At 44.0% G+C, this 13,921-nt stretch overlaps 1 long non-coding RNA gene across 1 annotated transcript; it reads left to right on the forward strand.

Annotated features, from left to right (window-relative positions):
• Positions 1-1,072: 1,072 nt before the first annotated feature.
• LOC140899976 (uncharacterized) lies at positions 1,073-3,902 on the forward strand. Its single transcript, XR_012155529.1, has 3 exons — positions 1,073-2,570; positions 2,897-2,965; positions 3,604-3,902. It is a non-coding gene; the product is annotated as an uncharacterized lncRNA (long non-coding RNA).
• The last annotated feature ends 10,019 nt before the right edge of the window (positions 3,903-13,921 follow it).

Raw genomic sequence — 13,921 nt, forward strand, 5'->3', positions numbered from 1 at the left:
AGCTGAAACTGGGATTTCTAAACACCTTCCACCTCTCCATCTACCAGTGGCCCCTGACTAATCCCTCCTTTCCTCCTCACTCCACTCCCCCCCCCCCGACCAAAGCTGTGCAAGCACCCTCACCATGTGTGAGCATCCTACACTTCCCTTATGTGTTTGCAACCCTCTTTCAGCACCCATACCTTTCCCAGTAGTGGTGGGAAATTGAGAGCAAGTGTTTTGTGTGCCTTTCCCAAGGGAAGGCTGGAGGAGGTTCACTGTGGAAAGAAGTCATACAAGGTCACTTCTGGCACTGCCTGGAATAGAGATCAAGTCCGCAAAATGGCAAACTGTAGCTCTCATTTACTCAGTCACACTGTCTTTTTACATTGAATGTATCAAAGGTATGTGCTTGGCTACCCTCTCTGTAACAATGTCAGTAACTCCTGCTGTAGGCGACATTCCCCTCCCAATGCTAGGAACCGAACCCAGGAATCCTGATTCCCATTATTCTGTTTCTAGCAAATATTTGTGTAACCCACAGGCAATGTATGTCAGGTCCCTTTTAGTGACCACGGGCCATATAGGGTCAGATACTCCTTTTGCTTAGTGATAGAGGCCTCTCGTAGGTCTAATTTGCAAGTCCAATATGTAAATCTTGATGATGACTCATAGAGATTCTTCTGTTTGCAAGAGATGGAACTTCTGTTATTTCCCCCCTCCCCAGTTTCTTTTGTAATAATATTTGTGGAGTTGGTGTTCCACCATAAGAGAAGATACATGAAAAAGGAAGTAGACTTGTTTCAGCAGGGTAAGTAATGATGTTAGCAAGGAAGATTTGGGTTCAATTCCCAGCTCTATCACAGACTTCCTGTGTGACCTTGGACAAGTGACTGAGCCTCTGTTCCCTATCTGTAAATGGGGATAATCTTTTTATACAAAGGTGAGGTGAGAATACGTACATTGAACATTGTGAGGTGCTCAGATACTGCTAAGATAGGTAGGTGTAAATCTAGGTGTGTTTCCAGATTTGTGTCTTTCTTCAAGTGCACTTCTTTGAGGGAGTCTGCAGAAGTGCCCCTGAGTGAGAAGTACATTGAGATTGTAAGATCTTTGGTGCAGAATTAGATGTTTGCTGTTTTATCTTTCAAAAGGATCTCTCAAAACTGGGTGACTGGGCAACAAAATGGCAGATGAAATTCAATGTTGATAAATGCAAAGTAATGCACATTGGAAAACATAACCCCAACTATATATATATATAGAATGATGGGGTCTAAAGTAGCTGTTACCACTCAAGAAAGAGATCTTGGAGTCATTGTGGACAGTTCTCTGAAAACACCCACTCGATTTGCAGCAGCAGTCAAAAAAGCGAACAATATTGGGAATCATTAAGGGATAGATAATAAGACAGCAATTATCATATTGCCTTGATATAAATCCATGGTATGCCCACATCTTGAATACTGAGTGCCTGTTGCATTGTCCCATCTCAAAAAAATATATTGGAATTGGAAAAGGTTCAGAAAAGAACAACAGAAATGATCAGGGGCATGGAACAGTTTCCGTATGAGGAGAGATTAATAAGACTGGGACTTTCCAGCTTGGAAAAGAGACGACTAAGGGAGGATATGATAGAAGTCTATAAAATCATGACTGGTGTGGAGAAAGAAAATAAGGAAGTGTTATTTATTGGCCACTGTCAAAGACAGGATATTGGGCTACATAGACCTTTGATCTGACTCAGTATGGCCGTTCTTATGTTTATACAGCACTCTAATAATTAATTAATGATGATAATACTGTGTGAACTTCTTTGAGTGTTGGTGTTTACATGAGTGGAGGCATGTCTGTGTGCCCATCTGCATATGCTTTTTATTGTTGCATGCCTGGGGGTCTGCAATGAGGGGCAGGGAGTGGAAATATTTCAGATCAATCCACCCCAGACAAATATTCATTCCCTTTCACTGTCCCCTGTGCAGTAATAACAATGTGACTTTTAGAAAGAGCATAAAGCCAGGGCAGGGCAAGATGAGAAGACACCCCTCTGCGTAAATCCCTTACGGGATCCCTCTAGGTTGTAGTATTGATCATGGGGATGTATGGAGGCTTCTGGATGGCCCAAGATATTTGATGGTGAAGATGCATGATCCCCTAGAACAGTGGTTCTCAAACTTTTGTACAGGTGACACCTTTCACATAGCAAGCATCTGAGTGTGACCCCCCCCTTATAAATTAAAAAACCCTTTGTTGTATATTTAACACCATTATAAATGCTGGAGGCAAAGCGGGGTTTGGGGTGGAGGCTGGCAGCTCACTACCCCCCATGTAATAACCTCGCAACTCCCTGAGGGGTCCCGACCCCCCAGTTTGAGAACTCCTGCCCTAGAATATCTGGGGACAATGACCCATTTCTTTGAGTCTCCTGACCTCCATTTTGTGCTCTTCGTTTCAGCTCTTGCCTATTTGCTATTTGATGAAGAACCCTCAATTGGTAGAGATATCTTTGCCATCTTTGAGCAGATGAACTGGTCTGCACCACACAGACAGTCCTCCACACTGAGAAGCCACTTCTACTACTGCTTCTCATGGTAACTCTAAAAGAATGGCAGCTGTTTAATCAGCCTGAGGGGAATCACTGTTGAGCCCCTCCAAGATATTGGAGTAGCTGACAGTGAGGATACAGGGGGGCACTTGGGATATGTTGTGTTTAGATCACTGTGAAAAGGTAGAGGGTATTTCTCCTAGAGATTTTGGGGGTCTTTTTGCTTTAGTTCTGACCTATATTTCCTCTTTGTTACCTACCACTCAAGGGTTTGTAATTTATCCTGAAACTCTGTCCATCACACCTGTACTGCTACACATTTATACTACACTCATTATTGTAGTATCTGAACATGCCCTTTGTTTCCATCAGATTGGCACAGGAAGCCAGAAGGAATTGGACAGTCTGTCTCCTGAAAAGGCTCTCCTCCTGCTTCTGTTGGTAAACTTTATTTCATGCATTGTAAATGAGTAACATGCATTAACAACAGCACCAATTATTGCCAGCATTGCCAGAACTTGTCTAGTTTATTTGTCAGGAAGTTTTTGCTGTAGTAATCTAAAGTCGAACCATTTACCATAGACATATTTACCATAGACATTTCTAGGATTTACCATAGACATATTCTATTTGAATTGCTGTAGAATCAGGCCTAGAAGTGTTTTGACAAATGGCTGCGTGCTCCCCAAAGCATTCTAATGCATTCTACTTGAGCTCAGTTCCCAGATCACTGCCTCATTCCTTCAGTGCAGCTGCAGGGTGAGCCCTGAGGGGCTCTCACTTCTGGCTCCAAGTGCCTGGCACATGCCGGGCATGACACACTCCAGTGTCAGGTGGGGAGTTTGACTGGGGTGGTAAAACTGCCAAAAGCTAGTGAAGGTGTCCGAAGGCAAGCTCAGGGAGGACAGAAACCTTCCATGGAGCAGAAGGGCAAAAAGCTCAGTGTAGCTGCAGACACACCAATCCTGGTGCTCAGCATGTGTGTTTAGATTAACATTGTTCATTTGTTCTCCTATAAACCCTCATTCATAAGAGGATTCTTTCACCTAACAGTGTCTCTTGTATTAAATCTTCTCCAGACCAGGGAACAACCACCATGGAATACCCGCACATGGGGGAGTCAGCCCTGCCCCCTATTATAATGCTGCCTCATCACAGAATGTAAAGCAAGAACATCAGTGTACAACAGAAGGGGATGGACTGTCAACTTGCCAGAAGGCTGGTGGCTGAAATTTAATTTGTAGATAGGTTTGTATAAACTTTTGCACCTTTCTGATTTTTAATAAAACGTGCCCTATTTATTTCCTTAATCTTGCTAGTTGTGGTGTTGATGTTTGTGATCTGGACACCCGTCTTTATTTAGAACTAGACTAAGATCACCAACTCAAACCATGAGTTGCTACTGTAATAAAAATGATAAATAATTTCCCTTAGGCCACCAGTTTTCAGGGGCAAAGACTTCTTGCTGACCTGGGGCAATCTCCCAGATACTGCAGGGTCTGAAATTCTCTCTATCCTGTTGCCAGTTCCCTTCCTACCAGAACCCTGGCTTAACCCTCTGAGTTGGGAGTTAAAATCCTTCTAATAATTTCATTGTTATGGAAGACACAACTCAGTGGCATTCTCTGCATATGAAGTAAGTAGGTGGTTTCAGTCTGGTTCCCACTGGACAGGTAGGTGAACACAAGAACAGCGATACTGGGTCAGACCAAAGGTCCATCTAGCCCAGTATACTATCTTCCAACAGTGGCCAATGCCAGGTGCCCCCAAGGGAATGAACAGAACAGGTAATCATCAAGTGATCCATCCCCTGTCGCCCATTCCCAGCTTCTGGCAAAAAAAGGCTAGGGACACCATTCCTGCCCATCCTGGCTAATAGCCATTGATGGACCTATCCTCCATGAACTTATCTAGTTCTTTTTTGAACCCTGTTACAGTCTTGGCCTTCACAACATCCTCTGGCAAGGAGTTCGACAGGTTGACTGTGTGTTGTGTGGCAAGGAGTTCGACAGGTTGACTGTGTGTTGTGTGAAAAAATACTTCCTCTTCTTTGTTTTATTATTTAATTTATTAATTTAATTAATTTATTAATTTCATTTGGTGACCCCTAGTCCTTGTGTTATGAGAAGGAGTAAATAACACTTCCTTATTTATTTTCTCCACACTGGTCATGATTTTATAGACCTCTATAATATCCTTCCTTAGTCGTCTCTTTTCCAAGATGAAAAGTCCCAGTCTTATTAATCGCTCTTCATATGGAAGCCGTTCCATACCCCTTATCATTTTTGTTGCCCTTTTCTGTACCTTTTCCAAGTGCAATATATCTTTTTTGAGATGAGGTGACCACAACTGCATGCAGTATTCAAGATGTGGGCATACCATGGATTTATATCGAGGCAATATGATAGTTGCTGTCTTATTATCTGTCCCTTTCTTAATGATTCCCAACGTTCTGTTAGCTTTTTTTGACAGCTGCTGCACATTGAGTGGATGTTTTCAGAGAACTATTCACAATACTCCACTTTCTTGAGTGGTAACTGCTGCTTTAGACCCCATCATTCTGTATGTATAATTGGGATTATGTTTTCCAGTATGCATTGCTTTGCATTTATCAACATTGAATTTCATCTGCCATTTTGTTGCCCAGTCACCCAGTTTTGTGAGATCCTTTTGTAGCTCTTCACAGTCTGCTTGAGACTTAACTATATTGAGTAGTTTTGTATCATCTGCAAATTTTGCCACCTCACTGTTTACCCCTTTTCCCAGATCATTTATGAATATGTTGAATAGGACCAATCCCAGTACCTCTCTCCATTCTGAAAACTCATCATTTATTCCTACCCTTTGTTACCTATCTTTTAACCAGTTACCAATCCATGAGAGGACTTTCCCTCTTATCCCATGACAGCCTACTTTGCTTAAGAGCCTTTGGTGGGGGGCCTTGTCAAAGGCTTTCTGAAAATTCAAGTACACTATAGCCACTGGATCTCCCTTGTCCACATGCTTGTTGACCCCCTCAAAGAATTCTAGTGGTTTGGTGAGGCATGATTTCCCTTTACAAAAAAAAAAACAAACATGTTGACTCTTCACCAACAAATTATGTTCATCTATGTGTCTGACAATTTTATTCTTTACTATAGTTTCAACCAGTTTACACAGTACTGAAGTCAAACTTACTGGCCTGTAATTGCCGGGATCACCTCTAGAGCCCTTTTTAAAAATTGGCATCACATTAGCTATCCTCCAGTCATTTGGTACAGAAGCTGATTTAAATGATACGTTACAGACTACAGTTAGTAGTTCTGCAATTTCACATTTGAGTTCCTTCAGAACTCTTGGGTGAATGCCACCTGGTCCTGGGGACTTGTTACTGTTTAGTTTATCAATTTGTTCCAAAACCTCCTCTAATGACACCTCAATCTGGGACAGTTCCTTAGATTTTTCACCCAAAAAGAATGACTCAGGTTTGGGAATCTCCCTCACATCCTCAGCCATGAAGACGGATGCAAAGAATTGTTTTAGTTTCTCCGCAATGACATTATCGTCCTTGAGTGCTCCTTTAGCATCTTGATCATCCAGTGACCTCACTGATTGTTTAGCAGGCTTCTGGCTTCTGATGTACTTAAAAAATTTGCTATTACTTTTTGAGTCTTTGGCTAGCTATTCTTCAAATTATTTTTTGGCCTTCCTAATTATATCTTTACACTTCACTTGCCAGTGTGTATGCTCCTTTCTATTTTCCTCACTAGGATTTAACTTCCACTTTTTAAAGGATGCCTTTTTGTGTCTCTCTGCTTCTTTTACTTTGTTGTTTAGCCACGGTGGCACTTTTTTGCTTCTCTTACTATGTTTTTTAATTTGGGATGTCCAAACAACTGAATAGGCCATGGACGCTAAACCCCCATCTAACATCTAGAGATGGCCCCTTCTTCTCTAGATAGATGTACGTTGGTGGGGGAAGCTTGCGTTCGTGCTGCCTGTACTGTCAGCATGTTACCACAAGATTTCATTTTCTGGTACTATTCGTCTGGCACTGCACTAAAATTCACTTTTGAAAAACATTGTTTCTCCATTCAGCTGGTCTCTTGTCTGACTTCCATTTATGAGCCTGGTCCCCTGTAGGTCTCACTAGAGCTATTGGGCTATTGGAGACGAGCAGTGTTAAGGTCTGATCCACATTATGGTGCTTTGGAGTTTGCAGCCACGCCATTCAGCAGCAGCCTGACCAGAACAAAAAGAAGGATCGATCTCACAGTTTTCTTGCTGCTATCTTTGGACCTGAAAAGTTATCTTGTAGGAGCAGCCACAGCAGTAACTCTGGGAATGGAGGCTCCCTCTTGCCTATGGCAGTAAGTGAATAAAAATGTTATCACCTTATCCCCATGACAAATGTTCTGTATTAAGCAGTGTCCTACATCTGGGCTGAGTGGGATCTTCTCCCCATATTTTTGCCTCCCCTTCTGCTCCTGCTACATTTCAACCCTCCTCAACCACGCTCATCACAGCAGAGCCGGGTTGTGGAGAGGGACTTAGAAATGTGGCTAAGCAGAAGTTTCCCCCTGTATCCCCTGTTGGAAACTGGGATGAGTCATACTTAACAGACTGTGACTTTACTCCCTTCTGTGAAAGGGTCATAGGTTTTCTCTCCTCACCATAAGCCAGAGTCTTCACTCCCCATCTCCAAAAGAGGGGCAGGAGAGGTTCATCCTGGTGACTTACAGGCCAGTGGGTCTTAGAGTAAGTGAACTCATCATACAGCCTCTGCTGCCTGTTCTTGCTCTGCAGAACTGGTCGAAGTGGACCAAGCTGAACATGAAGAGTTTGGTTATCACTGAGCCCAGGCCAGCCCTATGACCAGTGCTAGATGCCAGCTCACCGAACAAAATACCCATCTGCCTCATCTGAACCCAACTCTGTCAAACAGAAATAAATGCACTTGACTGAATTGCTCAGTGAGCAACTCTAGGGAAGTACCCCAGCAGCTTCTGTTTGTTAAACCCTCTGCTCTAGCCAAGGGCAGATGAATCTCCATGCTGAACAAAAGGGCTACACTCTGGGCTGTTCTCAAAGATGGTTGAATGATACGGAGGACAGGGTAGCTGTGGCTCCAGATAGCCAAAAATGTCCGGGGGAGAATACCTTGAGGATGCGGGGGTATTTGGGATATTGCGGGTAGGTGGAAATAAGGAAACATGTGTAAGCAAAGTCAGGATGAGCTCCACCCTGACATCTGGTGGTGAGATGTGGCAAGTTGTGGAATAGAACTTCAGGGGCTGATCTCATTTGCATGGGCACACCCACCCCGCCTAGAATGAGGCCATAGCTGCTCAAATGGTCACTTTGGCTGCTGTGGGATCCCCAGTGTCTCTGTTATTGGGGCAGGAAGAATAAATTGTTATTACCCTGATTATGGGAATCAAGGACAGTGGAACTGTACTTGGCCTTTTGTTATTATGGAGGGACTCACCATCAACTAAGTAGCACTCGCTAGGCAAGGGTCATGGGTTCCAAAACTCTGTGAATTGAGAGAGGCTGGGAACAGGTATTAATACCTGGTGGCATGGGCCCCCTGGTGAGGGCCTTACGTGCTAATTGCACTTCCTCCTCTCTCCACTGTGGAATATCAGAGCTAATTTTGATTCCATTAGGAGTCTAGTTACAGGCTGCTGAGCTGAATTCACTTTGGGCTAATGGTGCACCAGCACTGTGGCTCCCCTACTACAAGCTGAACTCACAAAAGAGCTGAAATCACTGAGTGTTGTGTTAAGTAGTGGGGGAGCCTGAAGCTATATGGTAGAGCCGTTTGCAGCATGGTGAGCGGAGCGGCTGGCAGAGCAGAGCAGTTTGCGGGACAGTGAGCGGAGCGGCTGGCAGAGCAGAGCAGTTTGCGGGACAGTGAGCGGAGCGGCTGGCAGAGCAGAGCAGTTTGCGGGACAGCGAGCGAAGCGGCTGGCGGAACAGTTCAGTTTGCGGGACGGCGAGCGGAGCAGAGCGGCTGGCGGAGCGGAGCCCCATGGAGAGGTGGAGCCATCAGTGGTGGACCACGTAAGGTGCCCCTTAACACCCCCCCCAATCTCCACCCAGGTTGGGAAGTAAAAACTCTGCAGATAAACTTTTGAACTCTGGGGCTGCCAAGGACAGAGACTTTTGGGTCGTTGGACTTTTGGGACTTTGGGTGATTTTGGGTTGCTGGACTCAAGAACCAAAGGGAAAGGACATGCCCCAATTTGCTTGGAGTGGGTTTTGCTCGTGGGTTGTGTTATGAATCCTGTTGGTGGTGTTTCCCCAACATAATGCCACATTGTTTCTTTCTATTATTAAAAGGCTTTTTGCTACACTCAGACTATGTGCTTGCGAGAGGGGAAGTATTGCCTCTTGGAGGTGCCCAGCGGGGGTGGTGTATATATTTGTCCCAGGTCACTGGGTGGGGGCTCGAGCAGGTTTTGCATTGTGTTATTGGAATGGAACCCCTACATACTGAACCTGGCCCTTGTTGCTGCCAACTCTGACAGGCAGAAGGGTTACACATGGATATCAAGAGTAAAAGCAAGTGGACATTAGAAACTTGCAGTGGTGCAGCTATGCCGCTGTAGCGCTTCTGGTGAAGATGCTCTAAGCCAACCGGAGAGAGAGCTCTCCCATCGGCTTAACTCCATTTCCCCAAGATTTTTCACACCCCTGAGCAACATAATTAGACTGTGATAAGTATGTAGTGTAGACCTGGCCTTAATGACAGTAAGTAATGCAGGGGCATAACATCAATAGGTTGCATTGAGCAGGTGAAGGCCATTTCTGCATTGGACTTATCTTGTTCTTTGTGCAGTGGTTTTGACCTGTGTTGTGTTTTGTTTCAGCTATTGTATAACCTGTTTACCACATAATAAAAATAATCACAACAGAACATGAATATAATAGAAGAGAGACAGCAGACGTGGGTATTCAAGAAAGACAGAGACACATTGACTGGATGCTTCAAATTCCAAAACCAAGATACGTGACTTTCAAGGGAAATGTGGAAATGAGGAAAAAATGGCTTAGGTCTGGAAATTTAAATTAAATGTATGGAAATACTATATTTCCAAGATCATTTATACAAATATTTAATTGGTATTGCAGAAAAATGGAGTGAAATAACTGTCATAGGTTTCAGAGTAGCAGCCGTGTTAGTCTGTATTTGCAAAAAGAAAAGGAGTACTTGTGGCATTTTAGAGAATAACAAATTTATTTTAGTAACCTATATGAAGTCAAATAGAAATCAGTTGAAGTCCTTTCAGCAAGTTTTGAAGCCCGTTCTTGTTACACAGAAATTAAAAGCCATCTACACAGATGTTACTCATGAACTGTAACTGGTAAACCATTAAATACCAAGCCAGAACAGAACATATTACATCCTCTCATAAACAAATTTCCATGTGAAGAGCAATAAAATTTAACTATCACTCTGTTTTGTTACTGCTTGGGCCAAAAGTGGCCTGTGACCATTTTCAATATTTCTTGCAAAAGAAAATGTCACAGCTTCATCAAGTAATTACAAAAATATTCCTAAATTTATTTACATTTATTTACATTATTTACATTGTTTGCTAAACTAAACTCACATAGACTCTTCATTTTTTCTCTGACTAGCAAAAATGGAGAGAAAGGAACACCTCTTTAAAGCTGAATTTGTAGGTAAATTATGTAAATAATCATTTTATATAGTTCCTAGTACACCTTGCAAACTGTACAGAGGAACGATGCCACCGTCACATTCTACCCCTAGTTTCTTGTTCTGGTTCCCATTACAAAAGCGTCTCAGTGCCTTCCAGGAGTAAACAAACAACAATGATCCCCCACCCCCTTCCTTGCTTGTGAGAGGTAGGCTTAGTTTTTATACAAAATCTGTAACTGTTTAATGGTACAGAGCAAAATTTCGCAACTGTTTAATAAGAGTCTTGAAGAATTATTATTATTATTTCAAAACAGGCATGTAGAAAACAGAATGCACTGAGAAATCCACAGCTGAAGATTCATTGGTGGTTTCCCCCCCCCCCCCATAATTATTGTAATCTGACTTCTTGTGCAAATGATTTGAATGAGGAGATGATGGCAGCTTGGTGTAGTGGAATAGGGCTCCCATTCTAAGCACTCGGGGCAGTGTGGAAAAATGTATAGACATGTGAGACAGGAACAAATGGGACATCAAGATTGGCTGAGCAAAGAGCTCTTTGAATCCCCTGAATTTACCATGAATTTATATAGGCAGAATTTAATTGCTCAAGCTGAATTTGGTTAGGACACCACTTCTCTCATGAAGAATGTAATGGGATCTTTGAGGAATGAAACTAAGCAAGGGAAAATTTATTAGGCTGAATATCTGGAAGTATTTTCAAAGTGTGAGAGCTATTACAGTGGTTCTCAACCAGGGGTCTGGGACTCCCTGGGTGAATGCGAGCAGGTTTTGGGGGCCCGCCAAGCAGGGCCAGCTTTTGACTTTCTGGGTCCCAGAGCAGAAAGCTGAAGCCTCACCACATGGGGCTGAAGCCTGGGGTCCTGAATCCAGCCGCCCGGGGCTAAAGCTGAAGCCTGAGCAACTTATCTTCACATGGCCCCCTGTGGCATAGGGTCCCGGGCAGTTGCCTTGCTTGCATTCTGTAGAGAACAATCTACAATCTTGCTGTGGGCCTCAGAGATGGGCTTAGTGCCCTTATAGGTCATTTCCATATTTAATTACTAGGATTATGGATATACAATTCTACTAGAGGAGAAAGCAATCGAGAAGACTCTTCTGGAGAGTCAAACATCTGCTGGGAGCAAGGAAGAGTGGGGAGGAAGGGAAATTTCAGACTCATATGGAGGTTAAGTGTAACCCATGCTTTTTCCTCCTCTAGTCACTAGACTCTATAGGGAAATTTATGAGTAGCTACTGTCTTTTGTCCTTTTGTCTGAGCACCAAGAGATCTGTGATTTTTAGAACCAGAGGTCCTGGGTTCAATTTCAGCACAAGTATTGAACCTGCCCATTTCTAAACCTGCAGAGAGACCCTGCTGAGTTTGGGGATGTTAGCTGAGAATACCTTGCAAGAATGGAACTGTTCTTGTGGTGTAGCACAGCGGTTCCCAAACTTGTTCTGCTGCTTGTGCAGGGAAAGCCCCTGGCGGACCAAGCTGGTTTGTTTATCTGCCGCATCCGCAGGTTCGGCTGATTGCGGCTCCCAGTGGCCGCGGTTCGCTGCTCCAGGCCAGTGGGGGCCACGGGAAGCGGCAGCCAGCATGTCCCTCAGCCTGCGCCGCTTCTAGCAGCTCCCATTGGCCTGGAGCAGCGAACCGTGGCCACTGGGAGCCACGATCGGCCGAGCCTGCGGACGCGGCAGGTAAACAAACTGGCCCGGCCCGCCAGGGGCTTTCCCTGCACAAGGGGCAGAACAAGTTTGGGAACCACTGGTGTAATGTATAGGAATTGGGTAGTATTTCTTTAGTTTGATAGCCCTTTAGTGGGCCTCCCCTTATCTTTGATTGCAGAAGCCACTGTATATATACACACACGCACACAAATTAGCAGGGTAAATACCAGGCAGGGTGAAGAGCTATTTAAGCTAAATGGCAATGTTGGCACAAGAACAAATGGATATAAACTGGCTATGAACAAATTCAGACGGGAAATCAGAACAAGGTTTCTCGCCATCAAAGGGCTGAGTTTTGGAAGAGTCTCCCATCAGGAGTTTCATGGGCAAACAGTTAAATTTTAGAGAGAGGTGGACATGTCTGAGTGTGATTGTATTACACAGTTGCTCATGATGGTAGGGGGAGACCTCAGCAGCCTTGGGGCTCACTTCCAGTTTGTCTTATATTCCTAAAAGCTCATGCTTCAAGGTTTCAGCTGGCCACCTGCAGGGGTCAGGAAGGTACGTTTCCCCTTAAATGTGTTCTGTTTTTAATCTCCTTCTTCTGAAACATCAGGGATGGCCACATCTGGAGATGGGACATTGGATGGGGAGGACCTGGGCTCTGAGGTGGCACCAAGCATTCTCTCTCTGATGCTTGGCTAGCTAATTCTTGTTTGCATGCTCAGGGTACAACTGATCACCATATGTGGGATCAGGAAGGAATTTCCCCTCCGGTCAGAATGGCAGTTACCTTTGGGGTTTCTCACCATCCTCTGCAAGGTGAGGATGCTGGTTATTTGCCAGGATTATCTGGGTATATCTCACATACTTATTTCCCTGCCATTGTAGGGGGCCTTGGATACTGGTGCACATGGGTCCCTCTTATTCTCTTCCTGTGGCACATATTAGTCTAGTTTCTTGTACACTGTAATACTTTGATTTAATTTCAGTTGGTTTAGTGTGCAGGTGTGGGGTGGTGATGGTGGCCTGTGATATGCAGGAGGTCAGACGAAATGATCTGGTGGTCCCTTCTGGCTTAAAGTGTATTTCTCTATATAGTTAGTAAACACAGTTATTTGGAACCCAGCTCTGTCTGTGTGGTTTCCTCATATTCTTAATTTTTACTCTGAGAGCAAAAATACAAGATATATGGGATCAAGGGAAATATGCATGTGTTAACATGGATAAACAAATATAATCTACTTCCTACTAGTGCCTGGATGCCAGGAATTCCCATCCCTCCTACACTTCTTTCCCTCCCCAACAGAAATGGCACCCTGAAATGTCAAGATTGGCAACTATTTCACTGCTGATCAGTCTAGCCAAAACATCCCCCAAACCACCCCCTCACCTTTCCTGATGCCAAAAGCCCCAGCTGTCCCAGCTTCCAAAATATAAGCTTTCCTCTCTCATTTGCCATATAAAATTCTGCAGCACACTGGAAATTAATGATTTAGGTGCCAAGTAAAGTTATGTGACCACTTTTTGAGAAGAGTGGCTAGTCAAAGTTTGGGGCCCAGTTAGTATCGGAAATTGTTGATGGAGTCTGGTATTTTCTTTGATGCAATCTTGTTTATTTACAAGGAATGTACAAAGTCTTGCTTCTCCAAAAACAGCAAGAATCACAAACAAAATCAGTAATTTCTTAGTTTACGCCCCCGCCCCCCTCGAACCTCTCTCTTGACTTCTCCCAAGCCTGCACTGTGCTTTCAGGTTGCTGTTTGGCTTTCTTTCTCTGCCTCTGAGTGTAACGATGCTGCCTCTGGCGGAACACAACTGAGAGCATCAATTCAGGATAAATTGCTTAGAGCAGGGCAGTTACAGCCCAAAGCTGGAGTTCCTTTAGGCAAACCAAACCAGCCAAACAGAGAAGACTTCAGTCTCACCCCACTGGCTAACTATAAGTCATACAAGGAATTCCCTTAGACACTCCAGTTTCCACCACCAGTGCCACTCATTATGGGGACAACTGGTTATGAAAACCAATAAAAGACCCAGTAAAAGAAAAAAGGTTTTCCCGATCCCAAAGGACC

The sequence above is a fragment of the Lepidochelys kempii genome, chromosome 1 (assembly GCF_965140265.1).
Source record: "Lepidochelys kempii isolate rLepKem1 chromosome 1, rLepKem1.hap2, whole genome shotgun sequence".
In the NCBI taxonomy this organism is placed as follows: domain Eukaryota; kingdom Metazoa; phylum Chordata; order Testudines; family Cheloniidae; genus Lepidochelys; species Lepidochelys kempii.